The following is a 14,732-nucleotide window of genomic DNA, read 5'->3' on the forward strand; positions in this document are numbered from 1 at the left end:
AACAGGAGCATCCGAAAGAAGAAGATATTTAAATCCTGCTGTATCAGAAGTTCATAACTCAATCATACAAGTCACGAAACTAAGTAATTCAAAGTGTGATTAAACACGAGTGACAGTAAACTGTGAATTTTTATTACACATTTATAGCATTTTTTGAAGGGTCTACATTATATACTCGAAGAAGCATTCGACTCTTCAACCCTGAAACGGCGAATTCACAAAACACCGAATGGTCATATAAGCAATTTCTTTCCCTGGGAAATAAATCGCTTACCCTAACAACAAAAACACATCACTACAAACTTTAAAAAGTGGGGGGGGGGGCTTCACCCACCTAACTAAATATACCAACTCCGAGATCGCACTATAGTGGGGAGAATGTCAAACTAACAGGGATGGCGAAGCAATTTCTTTCCCAGGGAAAGAAATCACATATGACCATTCACTGTTTTGAGATTTTGCCGTTTAAGGGTCACTGAAGAGGCGTTCGATGGAACGACTCCATGTATGTAATATAGACACTGTTTTGATGGGTGCAATCCCCTACGTCTTAGTAACTCCAAGATCACTGTAGCTCAGAGAAAACAGACTCCTCTAAGCTACAGTAATTTTGGAGTTAGTATACATATTTCCCCATAACTGCACATAATGCCTTACAGTTTCATGGATCTCAGTTACAACCCTTGAACATTCATAGGGAACCTTTATAAACACAGTGCAGCTCTACTGTTATGCAGTATGGCTGTTCTGCAGGTCTCATTTCAGTGTACTTACATCCTTTTAGGAAACATGTTAAAGTTACACACCTCTACTGTACTATGTTAAGGACAGCTATTGAACCTGTACACTTGATCATATGTACTAACAGTGTTATATAATTCTCCTGTTGTTAGTACTGTCTCATGTATATCTAGCACTATGTACCTCTACTGCTGGGTATTATAACATTTTTGACTGTCTTGATTATTTAGCTCTCAACTTTACTTATTTAGAACTCAAGCAAATCTGTAAGCAAAGTCTTATACTTGAGTTATCTTATTACAATATCACTCCTAAGAGCAGTCAGTATGGCAATTCTTCTAAAAAATATTCATTCATTTATTAATGTTTAACATTAATACTTGAGCTCAATGCTTTTCTTAATGGGCCTTTTATGAAAATGGGCTGTAGCCCATTTGGAAAGCCACATCATCAAAACCTACAAACATGCATGCATGAATAACTGTTCCACTGCTTCTGCTAAATTTGGTATATAGGACTTTATTCAGACATCTGTCCTTTCATATGAACATGGAGAGGCCTCAGACCTAATCCAGAGATGCTGTATTAGGTGGTTTACCTTCGTAACACAGATTACATCATGGTCGACCTCGCTTCCGTGAACAACAAAGTGCGACTGTCCAAAATGATGAACACCACATTTCCGAACGGCAAAATCTCACCCCCTTTTTGACCCATGGTAGCACTGGTGTGGAGGTGTGGCACGGCTGGAAATGTCAAAATTCAACATTTCAAAAGTTTTGCGGTTCTGGTTTTGAGGAAACTGTTCGATGTGGCTGGTCGATCCTGTGTGATAGACAATATGAAGGTAAACCGTATTAGGCAACTGATATTAACTAAAGCTGGTCTTAGCTACAGAAAACTTGCAATACATGGTCCTCAGGTTTCAGCAGGTGAAACAAAACAAAACAAACAGTTACAATGAACTCAGAAAAATGCTTCTACTATTTTATAATGTGTTAATTATTAATAACTGTAGAACAAATGGTACACCTCTGGTTTCTTAATCATTGCATTGCCAACACTTAAAACAAAACCATGTTGGTTGCATAGACTGACATCATCTCAGTACTGTGAACTGATCATTGTTACATGCTCTCTGATGTGCTCTCTCAGGTTACATAACTTGGGGAAAAGGTAAAACGTGTGAATTTATTTTTGTAAGACTTTCCTTTTTTAAAAGTTTACGAGACCTCATGTGTAGTATACTTAGACAAACAATGAGAACAGTTCCCACACACTGAGGGTACAAGAAGCAGAAAACATGTTTTTGTGTGATGCTTTTGCATTTTCTACCCCCCATTATTTCTATTTAGATATTTTTGTTCCAGATGTTCAAGTACAGCATGCATGACCTTGATTAATTATTTCACTATTATGAATCCAAACAAGCAATATAGCTAACGTGTATAATGATGCTTTCCCCAGGATGATGCCATCAAGTGTTAACAGTTATGTAAAACCATACAGTGTTTTGGATTTATTGTTCAACTGCTTGGTATGAAAAGATTTATTTTTATTTATATTTTATTTTTTACCTCTGATTTCACCGTTTGCTTGAAGAAAAAAATCAACTGTACACAGGAAAACTCTAGCCCTCTCACTGGGCTTGTCTCCTATACGCATCCAAAGATTCTCCCTCCACCTCTCTAGATCTCACAAAGTTAGACTGCTGAAAGCTAACTAACTTCAACTCTGATACCTTCAATAATTCTCTCACAGTGATAGACTGATCATTCCTACCTCTTGTTGAAGCTGTTCAACAATTTAACTCCATCTTTCTAACACACTGAACTCTCTTGCCCCTCCCAGAACTGTTAGGGTCAAATCTCAATGTACTCCTTGGCTCACCAACTCTACTTGGTCCCTTATCCAAAACCGAGATTGTGTATGGAAACTCTGGACTAAGACCAATTCTCTCATACACTACCAAAAATACACGGAACTCCACAATATGACCAAAAAAACGCAAACATTGATAAAAAGAACTACCACACAACCCAAACCACAAAACCCAGAAACCACCAAAAAGTTCTGGAGTACTTGTCAACCAAACTCTCCACCCAGGGAATCCCTCAACTGCCAACAACACAGCCCAGGGAACCATCCATTTTTACTTCATTGATACCATCAGCAAACTTGTGTAGAATTCCAACCCAACCAATTCCTCACCTCCCACCAACCCCTTCTACAAAAAACTGCCCCTTGTCACTAAATCTAGTTCCAATCAGTTACATTAAAAATCTTCTTCTCAAACCCTGTTCTCCATCAGCTGAAAACCTGCCATCTCTCTTCATAAAGGCTGCTGTTAACTCCATAGCATATCCTGTCTCCATCCTCATAAACCATTCCATCAGTGCATCTACTGTCCCGACTCTCTGGAAAAAATTCCATACCATACCTATCCACAAAGGTAGAAATTCTGTAGAACTTTCCAATTATTTACCTTTTGCCATACTTTCTCCCCTCTCCAAAATTCTCAGATACTGTGTTCATAAACAAATCTTGGCCCATCTAATTCAAGAAAAGCTGATCACCCCCAACCAGCATGGCTTCTGTCACCACCACAGCCCTTATTTCCTTTACTAACTCCATCTCTCTAGCTAGAGACGATAATAAGCTAGTGTCCAGTCACTTTTTAGATCTCTCCAAGGCCTCTGACACTATCTCACACCCCATCATCCTCTATAAACTTTCTCAACTGAACCTCTCTCCTCAGCAACTATCTGGTTTAACAGCTGCCTCACAGATAGCAGTCTGTCAAATGGCTCTCTTCTTTTTTTCCTGACATTTATTTGGTTGCCTGCTACAACAAATGCCCTATCAAAACACATGGAAGAGAACCCTGGACCTGACTTTAAATTTATTATTCTAGAAAAAGTTATGCCTAATGTGATACGTGGTGTGTGGTCTCTAAATATAGAGAGTTGTCAGCTGTACTGGCAATTACGTTTAAATGCTAACAATTGGCCAGGTTTGAATGACCAAATATCACTGGCATGTAATTTAAAGTTGAAAGCATTAGAGAGATAAAGTTTCTTATTACCTATAAATTTAAATTTGCACCTGCAAGATGTTTATAGCTTTTGAAACTTATGTTATCTACATTTTATATGTTCTTTATATATTTGCTATTGATGCTTTAAAAAAGGCAGCTTGTTCTGTTTGAGGGCTTGGCGATCGTATGACCTCTTTTTAGATCACTTGAGCTTATAAATTAGTCTGTTGTGTGTGTTTGTTATCTGAAGAAGTTTCTGCTCAAAGAAACAAAAGCGCTAATCAATTAAATGTTTATTCTGCCAACTGAAGGTCTGCTTCTCTGGCTTTTTGGTTTCTGTCTGCTTTGAGGTTGTTTACATTTGAGTTTTGTTTTTCTGGTCTGTGGTTTTCCTGTGATGGCAGAAGGGGCTCTTCCTGGCTCTTCATCACAAAACCTACATCCTGAAGCAGATGTTTATAAGCTTCAACAATTGGATGGAAACCAGACACTGCTTTTGCAACAGCTGAGTCAATTAGTTGATAACTATACTTCACCTTGTATGCCAAGCGAACACAGAACAAGGGGAAATATCGGTTCTGGTGTTGAACAAATGGATGCATTGAATAGGTGGACTGAGCAGCCCTACAGAACTGACAACACACCAAGCTCCCTCCATAATGGAGCACAGAATGGAGCAGGTTAATGTTTATAACCTTTTAAAAGGGGCTTTAAATGTGGCAAATGCTTGTGGCTTTAATAGGAACAACTTGCCGTTTTTAAATGATTGGCTAAAAGCAAACATCAAGTTAACAAATCAACCATCAGGGGCTAATGCTACAGAGATTGATTACAATCTAATGAAAATTAAGAAACTACAATTAGAAAAGTCCTATTTTACTGACTGTATTAAAACAAACATAGTCCCTAAGAGATTTCAGATGTGGCATTTCCCAACTGGTTTGATTCCTGACTCTCATTTACATAAGGAATCACTCGCACTTTTTTGATCACCATGGGTATGAATACATGGATATACTTATTAAACGTAACACAAAATTAATTGATGAACTGACTTAATATCAACTAGCTTGATAACTTAATGACTCATGACACCCAGTATAAATCCCATAGGATGGAGAATGCATGGATTTTTAGGAGCATAGAAGAGCATATTTAGACCATTAAGAATTGTAAAATTAAGAAATTAGAATGTGAGTGTAATGATCACACCAACAAATGAGCTTATCCAATTCCCCCTTCTCTCAAAAGTGTTGGGCACAAAATTTCAGAGAGCATTTGAACAAATGCCTAATACATCTTACACTGATGTGAATTAGTTTGCTCATAACAATGAAACAAATGTTTTTAGACCAAAAAGAATACCCAGAGAGACACGGGGAGAAACAGCAGAATCAGAGCAACCAAAAGAAAACCATAAACCACAACAAACCCCCTCAATGGGACAGTCCAAGGGGACAAAGGGGGGATTACAGGAGCAAGAATTACACACAAAGGAACTTGAACTGGGATTAATGGTTAAAATCAACAATAAATTGCCCCCTTGCGCTATTGTTAAAAATAGTACTGTACCACATACAAAAATAAATAAAAATGTCCACTCTTAAAAAAAAAAAATGTAACATTCCTCCATCTCAGCATCACATAGAATAGTAAGCTCTTTCATTATATGGATATAATTTCCTTTAAGTTTTCATATTACTGCTGATTGAAGCCCCTCCGCCCAACTTGCTCATTTATGCTAAGTTTTCATTTATGAAAACCCATTTTCCCTTGAAGTACCACTTCACAAGACTCTCAACTTACGCACGCACACCATCACAAATGCACCATTAACCTAATCCTGACCCTAACCTTAACCCACATGTACTTGCACATATACATAAATCTCTCGCCTTACCTAACCCTTACCCTAGCCAGCAAATACTTGCACACAGAAACACTCACACATGAGCCAACCCAAACTCACTTGCTGTAATACAGGCAATATCACTCATCCTGATTTGAAGAAAGATGCACTTGACCAGCACTACATTCAGTCTCAATAACTCTGCTATTCTTTCAAACAAATTGCCATTCAACAATATAGCAGGATACCACACTCATTTTCATGGAAACACCCTGAAGTCAACCTTACAAATGTCGACTGCAGAAGTCCAACAATACCATTTTCCTTTAAAACGGAAATGATAGAGATGTTCTTCATCTCACATTGCTGCAGTCCTTACATAAGGGTAGTCCGCTGTCCTCGGTCGGCCCGAATACCAAAGTATAAGGCTGACGTCGGTCAAGGCGCTTAAAACTGACATCAGGACGTCAGGGTACAAAAGCGCATGACCGACGTCATATCCTCAGTCTTTTTTGCCGCATGGTCCGATGCAGAAGCAGCGTTGCAAGTGCCGTTCGGCGTTCTGAAATTTTTCGAGTTCGGAGTTTCACACCGAATCAAAGTTGGCTAAGTACCCCGTTGAGAATATTTTGTTTTCTTGCCTCAGTGTTTTACCGGATGTCAGAAAAAGTGAATAACTGTATTTCTTGTGGGAAACAGATACCGCATAGGGATTATCATTCTTTGTGTATTCCTTGTTTGGGGCCTGAGCACGACGTTGTTGGGTGTCGCTTTTGTGCTAGGTTCAATAAGCGCACTATTAAGCGAAGGTTAGATTGTGCTAGGCTGGTCTTCGGGAAGCGGTGCAATTATAATATGCCGTCGGATTCTCCGGCGCCCGCTTCTTCAAAGAAGTGCAAAGACAAAGCTGTTAAACCCAGGCAAGAAGAGTCGTCCGTTCCGGACGTCGGTTCTTTAGAAGCGTCAGTGGAACCGGTGGTTCCGACGGAGGCTTCTCTGGAGTCCCAGGGGGAGACTTTGATTTTGCAGGATGTGGCCTCTCAGGAGGCAGGTCAGGCTGAAGGGGCTTCCCAAGTTACTGTACTCCCCTCCCTTCCTAGGGTGGTTAGGCCCTCTCCTTCTGTTTCCAAGGCTTCTCCCAGAGGCAGACCAGGTTTAGCTTCTGTTGGTGTCACTCCTAGTGCAGCAGGGTCTGTGCCCAAGAAGCACATGCTTAAAATGGCAGAAGATTTGATTACTCTGATTAGAGGTTCTTTGCCCCTCCTGATAAGAGGCCTAGGGTGGAGCCAGAGTTGGGGAGTTTTGAGCAGGCTTGGATGTTTCTGAGTCTTCGGCTGAAGACTTGCAGGAGTACTCTCCTTATTCTGATTCTGATGCAGATGATTCGACTCCTTCTGCTTCTCCTCCAGAGGATTTTTCTTTTCAGAGACTCTTCATTCCATGAGGGAACATTTTAAGTGGGAAGGTCAGGACTTCTCTGATTCCAGGAAAAGGCTTAGGGAATTTTTGCTTTTGCCCCAGCATAGGCCCTTGGCTATACCTCCTGTTCTGGATGTTGTGGAAGATGTGTTTGCAGAGGCTTCACTTAATCCTGATTCTCTGCCTCCTGCTCCTGTTAAACCGGATAGGTATTACAGGGTGCCTGAGGCTCATAAATATCTTTATAAGAGTCCTAGGGCGGACCCAGAAACTGTTAGTCAGGGACCTAAGGGTGTCAAGGCCTCTGTTGTAAAAAATCCGGTTCCTCCAGATAAAGAGGCCAGAGCTTTGGATAGATGGGGAAAAAGTATATACATCTTCTACCCTAGCTATGAGGGCTTTGAATTGCCAGTTTCATATGTTGAAATATCAAAACTATCTTCTTTCTCAATTGAAGTCTAAGGTGGATGCTCTGGCGGAAGGCATTGAGTGTAAAGAGTTACAAGATTTGGTGCATGTTTCAGAGCAGGTGGGTAAGCATTCTTTACAATGTGGTTTTGATGCTGTACAGGCCTCGTCTAGGGTGGCTGCCACTGGTTCAGTTCTTCGCAGACACGCATGGCTGAGGGATCAGAATTTATCTGACCATGTTAAGACAAGGATTTTGGATGCTCCTTTACAGTCTGGTGTGTTGTTTGGTTCACCTGTGGAGTCAGTCTTGAAGAAAATGGAAGACAAGGCTAAGTCCATGCAGGCTGTTAAAGCTTTTTGGCAAGTGCAGCCTCCTAAGTTTAGTAGGTATTGGCCTGCTAAGGCGTGGGCGTATCCTTCTTATGATTCTCAGTCTAGGGGTAGATCTAGGCGTGGTAGGGGCAGAGCTCAGAGTTCTTTCAGACCTAGAACAGGGAGTTCACCTGCACAATCTTCGGGTGAGGGCAGGGGCCAGTCCTTTCGTAAACAGGCCCAATGACCTACCTTTTCAGCTGCCAGATCCTTCTTGCCTGGCAGCTCCTTTGGGAGGAAGGTTGGCACTCTTCAAGGAAAATTGGAATTTGATTACCCAAGACAAATGGGTATTGGATATCATACACCGAGGTTACAAGTTTTATTTCCATACCTTGCCTCCTTTCAAGGGCATGCCGGACGTTCCTCCTCAGCAAAGACTGGAGGCTCACAAACAAATTTCTCTGCTACTTCAAATAGGAGCCATACAACCGGTCCCTCTGCCAGAAGTGGGCCTAGGATTTTATTCTCGCCTGTTCCTAGTACCAAAGAAAGGGAACACGTGGAGACCAATCTTGGATTTATCTATCCTCAACACATATCTGGACATTCCCAAGTTCAAAATGTTGACGTTACAACAGCTTTTACCTCTGCTGGGCAAAGATCACTGGATGGTGACTCTGGATCTCAAGGAGGCTTACCTTCATGTTCCTATCAGGCTCAGTTGCAGAAAGTATCTGCGTTTTCGGGCTGGGACTTCTCATTATCAGTTCTCTGCATTGCCCTTTGGCTTATCTACTGCCCAGAGTGTTCACGAAGGTTCTGGCTCCAGTGATAGCTTTCTTCAGGCTAAGAGGAATACAGATCTATCCTTATTTGGACGATTGCCTGATTCTGGCCCAAGGAAAGGACGAACTTCTTCATCATTTACAGTACGTGATAGCAGTGCTAAGATGCCTGGGGTATTCTGTGAACGAAATAAAGTCCAGTCTAGTACCCTCTCAGGACATGTGCTTTCTGGGTGTGAGACTGAATACAGCATCCCAGATGGCCTTTTTGACCCCGGACAAACAAAAGAATCTTTCTCTTTACTTCCATCAATTGTCTCATCAGTCCAGGCTGACTGCAAGGACAGTTCTTCAAGCCTTGGGGTTCATGGCATCTTGTATTCTGGTGCTTCCCAATGCCAAACTGCATATGAGGAAGCTACAATGGTATCTCAAAAATGTATGGACACAGCACTGCCAAGATATGGACACTGTCATTCAGATAATACCTTGCATTCAAAAGGAATTTTTGTGGTGGGCTCAGGAATGTCACCTAAACAAGGGACTCTCTGTGACCCGGCCAGAGGCGAGTCAGATTCTAACGACAGATGCCTCAGACAAAGCTTGGGGAGCTCATCTAAATGGAAAGTGGGTACAAGACACGTGGCCTGCCAGACTTCAACATCTACATATCAACTTGAAGGAGATGTTAGCAGTCCAATTTGCATTAATAGCTTTCAAGGATTTACTTCTTCCAGGGCAGGTGTTGGTTCTAACAGACAACACAACTGTCATGTGGTACATCAACAAGCAAGGGATTCTTATCCTCTATGCAGGCAAGCAATGATTTTGTGGGAGACTGCTCTCAGTTTACAGCTAAATCTTCAGGCAAGGTTTCTGCCGGGAGCACAGAACTCCTTAGCAGATGTGTTGAGCAGACAAATTATGGATCCCCACGAGTGGAAATTGGATCCTCATGTGTTTCAGAAATTGACAGTGTTATGGGGAACTCCAGACATAGATCTGCTCGCTTCTCCACTAAACTACCAGCTGCCAAAGTTTTGCACAAAAAGGTTTCATCCCACAGCTTGGAAAGTGGATGCTCTCTCATTCAATTGGAGCAATCTTCATGTGTATGCCTTTCCACCTCTGCCTCTCCTCCCAAAGGTACTCCTGAAGGTCAGACAGGACAAGCCAAAGATGATTTTAATAGCTCCAGACTGGCCTCGACAGCACTGGTACCCATTACTGAGAAGTCTGGTACGGGAGCCTCCATGGCCTTTGCCTTCGATTCCACACCTGCTGTCTCAGGAGAACAGTCATTTACTCAATGTCAAACTTCACTCTCTGAATCTAACAGCCTGGCATATTCTGTTTTAAACCCTGGAGGGTCTCAGCTTCCACAGCAAGTTTTGAATGTTATTTTGGAGGCCAGAAGGCCTAGTACAAGGAAGGTGTACGCAGATAAATGGAGGAGATTTTTATTTTGGAGTGCAGCAAAGGAATTTGATGTTTCTAAGCCTAATTTAAGTGTGGCTCTTCAATATCTTACTGAGTTACTGGACAAAGGTTTGTCCTTCTCCTCTATTAAGGTTCATGCTGCAGCAATTTCTGCTCACTATGACTGTGACCCACCATTGTTTTCTCATCCTTTGTTTAAGCAATTCCTTAGAGGGGCAAAGAATATAAGACCCCCACGTAGGGCTCCTACTACTCCTTGGGATCTCAATTTTGTGTTGGAGAAACTCACTCTACAACCTTTTGAGCCTGCAGCTACTGCCGAGTTGAAATATTTATCATGGAAGACTGCTTTTTTGTTGGCCATTACCTCTGCGAGAAGGGTTTCTGAATTACAGGCCCTTATGGCGGTTGAGCCTTTCTTGATTTTCCATAAGGATAGGGTATCTTTACGTACTAATCCTTCCTTTATGCCTAAAGTGGTTTCTAGTGTGGCTTTAAACCAAACTATTCATTTGCCTACTTTTTATGCAAACCCCCAAAATAAAGGGGAAAAGATTTTGCACACTTTGGATATACACAGGCAGTTGCGATATTATTTGAGCAGAACTAAAGGGTTCAGGCAGTCTCAGCAGTTATTTGTTTCATTTGCTTTGGGTTCTCAGGGCAAGCCTGTTTCAAAACAAACTATTTCTAAGTGGATTGGGTTTTGTATTGCTTTCTGTTATTCCCATCATGGTAAGGAGATTCCAGCTGGGATTAGACCTCATTCCACTAGGGCTACTGCCACTTCTACAGCTTTTTAAGGGGTGGCAACAAAGATATTTTGGAGGCAGCTACTTGGAGTTCAGTGCATACTTTCTCTAAGCATTATCACCTTCCACTTTACTCTAAATCTAGGGCTGGTTTTGCCACTGCAATTTTACAGGGCATTTTGGCAGCTCCTAATGCTTTATAGTTTTGCCATCCTCCCTTACCTCTGCTTTGGGATTCTACCCATATGTAAGGACTGCAGCAATGTGAGATGAAGAACATAGTACAGTTTTGTACCTACCATAAATGTAGATGTTCGAAGATCCACATTGCTGCAGTCCAATTTACCCTCCCTCCTTCCCCTCTGTAGTTAGAGGCGGTTGTGTGGTTTGGGTTGTGAATATTGTAAATATTGTAAATAGGATTGGTGCAGGGGTGGTTGTTTGGTTTTTTGCTGTCTTTTGGTTTTGGCCTTTCTTTTTAGGGCCTTCTGACATCTGGGGCAAGAAAAGACCGAGGATATGACGTCGGTCATGCGCTTTTGTACCCTGACGTCCTGATGTCAGTTTTAAGCGCCTTGACCGACGTCAGCCTTATACTTTGGTATTCGGGCCGACCGAGGACAGCGGACTACCCTTATGTAAGGACTGCAGCAATGTGGATCTTCGAACATCTACATTTATGGTAGGTACAAAACTGTACTTTTTGCAAGACACCTAAAAAGAAGAGTGAATAAAGCATTTTAGCAGGTTGTTTTCTATTGCATACTACATAATAGCATTGCAACAACTGCGGTGTTGGTGCCGTGGTAGCGTTTGTCGCCTCACAGTTAGACGTTGCCCGTTCGATTCTCAGAGCATCTTCTGTGTAGCAACATGCGTGAATGGGTGTTCCTTCGTTGAAGGTTGTGCGTTAGGCCCGGCAAGCCAGTATGTAAAAATCTACTGCCAATTATTAGCGGACCGGAGTTCCGCTGTTGCGACCCCTAACTGGGAAAAGCTGAAAGAAACACACACACACTATATAATAGCATTGTAATATAAATGATTAGATAGATAAATCTTCCAACCTCTCCTAAATAGGTTTACAGCTTTAGTTTCTTTAACCACTGTATATTTCACTGGAAAGAACTTCTGATGCTTAAAATATGATCAGATGTTCTACGGCAATATACTTTTAGTATTATAAGAACAGTAAGGCAGTACCCCCTGGCCACATCAGGACAAAATGCAAGCCGATCAGCATTTATTTCTTGCAATGATAAAAAAGCCAAGGGCAGAACTTAACAGGAAAGTAGGTACGGTAATATATCCAGTCTGCATTTATCAGGCATATACAATTCAAATGTAATAATAATCTTCCTTCATTTTCCCCACTTATACTTTAAACAGTAGATTATATGACATCTGTAAGTATGTAGTCTTATGTGGCACATCTCATTACTAAGGGTTTTGCATCCAGGAAGAAAGAGGTCATTGTCTCCCTCTACTCTTCCCTCATTAGGTCCATTTGGCATGTACCTCACTAAACACCTGCAACAACTTAAGAGACTGCAAAAGTACCTCACAAAGAGGATCCTAGGCCTTAAACATTTGTTCTATATGGACAAACTAAAAAAACTCCAACTATTCGGTCTCATATTACCTACTTAGAGGCGATCTCTGCTTGACTTACAAAGCCATATCTGACCCAGCTCTGTTAGAAATGCTACAGCTAAAAGAACTCCCAGTTCCTCTGCACCACATGCTCCAGAGACATCAACCTCATTACCACAATCAACAGAACATGCTGGAGGGACAGGTTCATAACCCAGAGACTGCCCATGCTATGGAATAGCCTTCCCATACATGTCGAGCAGAGAACCTCACTGGCCCTCTTCAAGAGAAATCTTGATGAATGGATGGGACACAGAAAATTCACCCCAGGGATCACTTCAGTGGCTTTACTTGACAGAGGCACTGGGAACTAAGGTCGAGTAGCACGATGCCAGGGTAATCCTATGGTCTAGGCTTGTAAAGGCTCCAGGGTCATTAGCCTAGTACACACCTATGAACCTATGTATTTTGGACAGCTGCCCTGACTGCCAAAATAAGGGAAAAATGTTTAACTGTACTGCATGTTAAATGTACATATACTGTGTTATGTTTTAAGTAGGAAGTTCCAGAAGTATCAAAAAAGAAATGCATGTGAAGTCCACTGGTAGGTAAAGTTAGAACATAAAATCCCATCTAGATGTTACTCACAGGTCTACTAAATAAATCACTTTCCTGATTTTTCTTGGCCTCAAAGAATCAGGATAGCTAAACTGAAGCGATGCTTAAATTATACATATGAGTCTAAAGAATGCATTGAAGAAAGTTTACACTTTTTAAACAAAGCATAAACAAAGCATAAAATAACTATCAGACTGAAAATTATATGAATAGGTGTGATAGCTGCTGTGCTTGATGCTGATTCTTGAGATGTTTTCACACAATGAGACTTACTTTCTCCAGGCTTTATTTTAAATGTCTCCTTCATTATATATATTTGAATACTGTTAATTTATACAGTAAAAACTAGTATCTGTGTTAGAAGATGGTAAGCTGTTATTTAAAGTAACTAGAACCCTGAGCAAAATTAATTAATGCACATTTCTGTAAAAATGAATATGCATCAAATGCACAGGGATCTGGCATAATCGTGATGACGGATACTTATTTATGCTGGGTTACAATATGCATGGTCCTGTTGCTTATAGATGATATGGATTACATTATTTGGTAAATGTGAAAAGTCTATAAAAAAAGAAAAAAAAAAAACAAAGCTACAGAAAGATGTGGAGGAAAGGGTTACCTTAGGAAATACTAAATGCAAAGCTAAATCATAGGGACCACAGATGCCCACAATCCATAATGTAAGGTGTCATTAAGAAACTTAAAAATTTCCATGAAGTAATTCAGGCTGGTTCGGTTTTACGCAAATATGTATTATAGAAAAGGGTCTTTCAATTCAATCAGCAAAAAGCCAGACAGCAACTACGAATGTGTTAAATGTTTTTAAAAATGAAAATCTATTCATGAAATATTAAATACCCGTAGAACGATTTCTGCACAGAAATAAAATGTAAATTAAAAAGTAAAAAAGAGCAAAAGTACTTTGTCTGACTGCAGTTTTTATATGGTATGTCCACAGATGGGCTGTTAGAAGGAACAGACTCATAAAACTTACACTATAAATAACAAAAAAAATAATTAATGAAACTTCTGGTAACTATTTAACACATTTAGGGCTTCTCCCCTTTCATGCCCAGCAGCCTTCCCTGCACCCTTTCAAACCAATTTTCCCTGCCTTTTAGTACTGTTCTGGGACTAAGTTACTCGCCTGTTCATCAGATCAAGGTTGTAGCAAGCAAATTCCATTTTGTATAAGTTCTTAGCGTTACCCCCCAAACACCTATCATTTAAAAATGGGCACCGCTCTCAGAAATTCTACCCCCAAGCACATAATAAATTTAAGTAACATTTTCATCTGTACCCCCTAAAATGATTAAAAATACTGTCTTTAGACTAGCAATATTGCAAATATTGTTAAAGGCCTTCATTTAGACAATTGTAGACATAATATGCCCTAAAAAAAGTCAAGTTGGTATGATTCTGAGAAAAAAAATGTACTCACTAAAGTACAACAAGTATGCCTGGCTGCACCCTTGTGACAGATGAGACATTAGCCAAGGCATCACCATCTTTGTCCTAACTCAGCTGCTTGATCTTTTGTGTTACTGGAGACCTTGAGTATTTTTTTTTGTTAAATTTCTACTCTTTCTCCAAGTTAAAGAATGTGCCTGATGCCTTTTCTTCTACTCTGAGTCTGTGCTTTTTCTATTTTCACGGCACCCACATGTGACATCTGAGGTCCCCAAGACTGTTTTTCTTTTTTTTTTTTCCTCTAAAAAGAAATTAATTTTTAACAAGTATGACAAGCTGACTTAAAACAACATATACAG

The 14,732-nt window shown here is 40.6% G+C and overlaps 1 protein-coding gene and 1 long non-coding RNA gene across 3 annotated transcripts in view; one reads left to right on the top strand and one right to left on the bottom strand.

Moving 5' to 3' along the window:
- Nucleotides 1-14,732, top strand: part of RAB23 (RAB23, member RAS oncogene family) — a 907,660-nt gene that overhangs the window by 262,478 nt on the left and 630,450 nt on the right. The window lies entirely within an intron of this gene.
- Nucleotides 1-14,732, bottom strand: part of LOC122794702 — a 332,312-nt gene that overhangs the window by 229,727 nt on the left and 87,853 nt on the right. The window contains exon 2 of one of the 2 annotated variants that reach the window (XR_006363678.1): nt 1,340-1,566. This is a non-coding gene — a long non-coding RNA (uncharacterized LOC122794702). Of the gene's footprint in view, nt 1-1,240; nt 1,567-14,732 lie in introns of those variants that run through there. The other variant, XR_006363677.1, reaches the window with a different exon arrangement.

The sequence above is a fragment of the Protopterus annectens genome, chromosome 2.part1 (genome assembly GCF_019279795.1).
Source record: "Protopterus annectens isolate FY-2018-M chromosome 2.part1, PAN1.0, whole genome shotgun sequence".
NCBI lineage: Eukaryota > Metazoa > Chordata > Ceratodontiformes > Protopteridae > Protopterus > Protopterus annectens.